Source organism: Zootermopsis nevadensis, unplaced genomic scaffold, assembly GCF_977971745.1.
Source record: "Zootermopsis nevadensis isolate Lab colony 2312 unplaced genomic scaffold, Znev_1.0 Znev_ptg000030l, whole genome shotgun sequence".
NCBI classification, from domain to species: Eukaryota; Metazoa; Arthropoda; class Insecta; order Blattodea; family Termopsidae; genus Zootermopsis; species Zootermopsis nevadensis.
Genome location: NW_028259162.1, coordinates 15,453,421 through 15,459,157, shown reverse-complemented (window position 1 = coordinate 15,459,157; position 5,737 = coordinate 15,453,421). Strand labels below are relative to the sequence as shown.

At 36.6% G+C, this 5,737-nt stretch overlaps 1 long non-coding RNA gene across 2 annotated transcripts; it reads right to left on the bottom strand.

Moving 5' to 3' along the window:
• Positions 1 to 1,207: 1,207 nt before the first annotated feature.
• On the bottom strand, positions 1,208 to 5,050 carry LOC110841438 (uncharacterized). 2 transcript variants are annotated; one of them, XR_002547197.2, is made up of 3 exons: positions 4,920 to 5,050; positions 3,378 to 3,481; positions 1,208 to 2,087 (listed from the first exon to the last, which is right to left on the bottom strand). It is a non-coding gene; the product is annotated as an uncharacterized LOC110841438 (long non-coding RNA). The 2 variants fall into 2 exon arrangements; XR_015537836.1 differs by lacking the exon at positions 3,378 to 3,481.
• Positions 5,051 to 5,737: the final 687 nt, after the last annotated feature.

Below are 5,737 nucleotides of genomic sequence, written 5' to 3'. Positions count from 1 at the left end.
CTCATGAGTAGCCGCATCAATTGAGGGGCCAAGTTAATTGGGCCGCTTGTAACCACGGCGTGGTACCGGATGGACGATAGCTATGAATATGTAATAATTAGCAAGAGAACATCGGCGGAAGACAAGGGGTGGTCCTCCGACATGGGAGTTCGGTGCTGTACATTTCAGACGGACAACCTCAGGAAAGAATGAGATTTAGGCACAGATGATGATGGGTTCATAAGCATGAAATTTGACACTAAAGCAGAGGTTCTCAACCCACGGCCCTTTGTCAAATTTTGTTATTTTACATCGTAAAATACATATTGTTAAAACCTTAATATCCAGTGGTGTAGATGTAGTTTACCATCCACTAACTACTTATTATGCCCACTGCGTGAAGCCTGTGTATGGGTTTCATATGGTTTTCAGAATAAACATGGAGTACTTCTTGGAAGAACTTTAACCAACTCATCCTTGTAACAGAGATTTATATGCTTTCTTTAAGGAAAGAACTAAACTGAACTACGAGCTTTAAGGGGTTAATGACGTCAGAATAGTCAATAATTATCACTGCGAGCAACTGCGGAGCTTAATAATGAAGGTTAAGTCAAACATGACGAGCTTTACTGATGAACACTTGAAGGGTTCAACAACAGAATTTAAACGTGATATTGAAGGATTATTCAAGCAAAAGCAGTGTAAAATAACTCTATGTCTGATTCTGATAAAGAAAATGAAAGAGTAACTTCAATTTTCTTGCAGATATAGTCCTAATTTAGTAGCATTTTTAATAAACTTTTATGGTGTTTTAATGAAATGCTCTAGGGCCGCAAGTCGATAAGAGAAGGTGAATGTAGTCCCAGATGTGGAACATTTAGAACCCTCCGTATAAGGATTACGGTATGGACTGGATTAAACTGGCCCTGGTTATAGTTGAGCAGTGGATTTTTCTGGAGAATGAAATGAATCTACTATTTTCACAAAAGCCGTGGACATTCTGGCCAGATGAACAAATATCGGAATCGGAAAAAGGAAAGTGTCCCATAGAATTAAATTAGTCAGATAACTTATCTAATTGGTACAGGGATCACTGAGTACAGTAATCTTAAAATCTAAATATGACAGCTTTTAACGAAACATACAGGCCTACATCCTTTGGGCTGAGAAATAATTTTCTATCCCCCGAACACAAATCTATATGATCTGTAGTAACATAAAAATAATATAAGTATGTGCGTCAAGATAGATCCTTGTGAACGTTCGATTTAATTTATCGAACTGTCGTGTAATATTTAATTTCATAGAGAAGAAACCTTCTTGGGGGGGGCTAATTATTGCTCAATTTCTCAAGGAATTCCCCGTTTTTTGCGCAACCCGAATATTTATCAACGTGTTCACAAAGACCGTATTTTGAACCAGAAGAACTGTATTTACACTGTCATATTTAACTTACAGAAGATTCTTTCTAATTTACGCATTTCGTCTCTTCTCCTCAAATTTCCAGACTAAACATTTTACGGCGCTATTATGGGGCACACACCTAATGACTTCATGATAACAAAATATGTCTTTCCTTACAAATACATCCGAAATGAACAGCTATTAGGAGCCCGCGAAGCGGAGGCGATACTAGAGTTGCCAAAGTCACTTCACGCTGTCTTCTCACGGTATGAGAGTTAATTAGTTTCAAGACGGTGCCATAAAATATGAAAATGATATGCAGTGATACTGATGCGAGTCAAAAACACGCGTTGTGAGACGCGTCGAATAACGCATTTGAGCGGCAGAGACCCACATGTTTATTACCAACAGTCACTCGCGTGTCCCAGTATCTACTAACGTACATGTGTTTATGTATAGGCGAAGACGTTCATAGTCTTGCTTTAATATATGTGTATACATTTATAAGAATATTTTATATGTATCTCTTTTAGTTCTTAAGACGTAAATATATATCTGCCAAGTTCGTAAAGGCAACTAGAATTCCACGTATTTTGTTACCATCTAGCGGGATCATCAGTGTCATCCACAGAGAGATGATGTTTTGATTTTTATAACGCCAAAGTACTTTCTTTAGCAAAACCATATGGCACATCGTGTTTATCCTGTAACATAAGACACAAAGTAACGAAATTATTCACGACAGAAAACCAGACATCTTAAATCTGTTTCTTTCATGTTGGTTTAAGAACATGTAATTTAAACCTTAAAAGCCGAACTTATTTTTTAAGAATGTATTCCGTACCGTAAATAATACGCAGTTCTTTACCATTAAAATGATGATCATCTTAATGGTGCTTAAGGAAAATCTCGTTGTGTCTTTAAAAAAACTAAAAATACGAATTGAATGCTACAATTTGACTATTTGTCTTTCAAGATCCTTCACAAACTTTGGAACGTAATCGAAAGCCATAAGCATGGTCCAGCCAAGTTAACAATTTCGAATATCGAATGTGCAGATATTCTTTTTGGTTACTTTCCCCGCCTTACTACTTCTTCATGTTGGCCTAGCCGGTGATTGACTCCAAGACGGTGCAATTTCGCAACCCCACTAGCGTTTCAGTGCTTTCTCCTTGCTCAAAAGTGTCTACATAAGGCACTCCGCTGGTTCATTTCAAGCTGCTCTTTCATGTGGTGTGGCAATTTAGTTTCTCCCTTCCTACCGTGAAAAATACAGTGCATACAGAGCTACATAACCAGAGTAAAGATGAGATTCCTTGGTTCTCAGACTAAGAACAACAACAACAACAACAAGATTTCTCGTACTTGGTCTACATGTTTACATATAACCGCGCGAAATATGTGTTTTTCGTTCACAGTGGTAATACTATTAAACGAGACGATATAATAAATATAAGGCAAGAAAAGTATATCGTAAATTAAAGACAAACTAATACTGATTCTTTAAACATGAAGGTAATTTATGAAACTAACATAGGTCTCCTGCAGGAGCCTGTATTGAACCAGCTTAATCCAATAAATCTCATTACATCCTACATCCGTACGTGTATTTTAATATTAACGTCTCATAAATTACCTATCCCCTTTGAACCAAAATCTTGAACACGTTTCTTTATTTACATGTCCCTGCTGCATGCCCCGCCCACCAAACCCTCCTCATCCTAACACTATTACACGAAGACTACATACAATGAAGTTCCATATTATGTAACATCTTTCCTGCAACGTCTCTCTTAGTAGGGTTTTATATTTTCGCGGCGGTGATTTCAAAGATAAATGTCTTCTGGGTTGTCGTGCCATATCCTAACATAACACGTCCTCATCTCACCTAACCTAACTTGACCTCGCAGAAACTTGAATGAAATAACCCCACCACATTCTCGGACTTCACAAATTTCAGAGTTTCATGATATAAAAATGCTAAAACAAAATACTTAGGCGTCCCGTTCTTCAGTGTCTTGAGCACCTGCGGGCCTTGATCTATAGACATTAGGTAGCACTCCTTGGACGAGGGATCGGCCCATCGCAAGGCCTCTACCTACACACAGGACAACACAACACAGAAAGACGCGAACAAACATCCATGCCATGAGTGGGATTGGAACCCACGGTCCCATTGACCAAGCGGCACAAGGCCCACGCCTCAGACCACGCGGCCTCTGTGGCGGCGTTAAAAAGTAATATTCCTCAAAAATCTAAATATGAATTTTATTAAGACTTAAAAAATTCTATATCTTCTAAATTTTTAAAATTTAAGAATGCCCACAATTTTATAATTTTCAAAGTTTTTCGAAATTTCAAAATTTAAAACAAAAATGTAACGCTTACCGAGTTCAAAATTATCATATTTGAAAGTCATAGTATTAAAAATATATTAAAATTGGCCGTCAATCACAATATAAGATAATTAAAAGATTAAAATATCATTTTTCGTTCCGTATCGAGTACTCGATTTACATGTGGAACATTTACGACATGTTTCGGCTATCATAGAGCCGTCATCAGGTGTTATGTTATAAACTTTTTAACTGAATTACTGATTTATAATGCTTTTTAGTTTTCATTTCATTTTCTCGTTCTTCATATTGTATCTTCATCCGTTGTTGTGTCACATGTCTAATATAATTGCATGTCGTAGTGATGCCAATGTTGTGTATATTGGACTGTGAATTAAAGGTTTCAAAACTATTAATGAAAATTGAATATAGAAAACAAAATAAATAGATGAAAGTAATCATATAAACTTACCCGAGAAGTAATATCGTAGCAATATTAGGAGAGATTGGAGGTATACTGTATCGGATCGTGGCTGGTTACCGACTGCGGTGCTAGTGGGTGAAAGGTGGTTTGTCAGGGTTGGGGTCAAGGTACTGGAGTGCATATGATTACTTTCATCTATTTATTTTGTTTTCTATATTCAATTTTCATTAATAGTTTTGAAACCTTTAATTCACAGTCCAATATACACAACATTGGCATCACTACGACATGCAATTATATTAGACATGTGACACAACAACGGATGAAGATACAATATGAAGGACGAGAAAATGAAATGAAAACTAAAAAGCATTATAAATCAGTAATTCAGTTAAAAAGTTTATAACATAACACCTGATGACGGCTCTATGATAGCCGAAACATGTCGTAAATGTTCCACATGTAAATCGAGTACTCGATACGGTACGAAAAATGATATTTTAATCTTTTAATTATCTTATATTGTGATTGTCGGCCAATTTTAATATATTTTTAATACTATTTAAATAAATCACAATATGACGCACCTACAATATCTTATAATATTTTGAAAGTCATACTTATACATTTATCCTTACATAAATTTACTTAATAGAATCTGGAAGAACCTAACATAACCTAACCTAACATGTCTTAATCTGGCCTAACCAAACTTAGACGGGCCTGATATAGCCTAACCTAACCTAAACTAATGTGTCCTAACCAAGTCAACTAACCTGTTATGATAAATGAAATGTTAACATACACGAACAACTTGTATGATCCTGCTTGTATTAGTAAGAACCATGATGCCATATCAATCATAGTAAACATTCCAAGAACACATAAAAATGATTACCAATGGTAACCATGGTAATCATTGTAAACAAAAACATTCTGGCAACGATTTCTCCTTATTTACCACCAGATCAACGCACTCCAATGTCCACTTCACGAATTTCCTCACCCGTCATGATGTTATCACGAATAGTATGACGCGTTAAAGTAAGATTTTGAGGTCGTTCGGAACAATACCATGTTTCATCCCAAACCTTCAAGTGGTAATTGGGTAGAATCAACTGGACAGGAGGACCGGCGGACAGACACAACCAGCCCATAATGCGTTCTCCCCACGCACTTCGTGCAAAAAACGCATAATAACCTATCCCGTCCTAAAAACAATTTCGAACTTTGACCACCAGAGTGCAACACCTCACTGGCCAATTTCTAAATTTCGTAATCCGTAATTTAATTATCACTGATCGTAGCACAATTAAAAGCACGCTATGTGGCAGGCCCCAACGACAGAAGCTCCATATAAAATTTCTTCCCAGTTCATTCAATGGTTGTCCTGTGATTCTTGAGTAAAGACATCCAGACAGACGGACAGACGGACGAAATGACAGAACGTTGTAATTTATAATGCATTATCCAGAAACTTCGCTCAAATAAAGCGTAATAATGTTTTTGTAGCACACCATCACCATAAAAATTTTATTTCTCTATTCGTCTTAGGGTTTTTATTTTGTCATTTAATAAGTTATCATCAGTACCA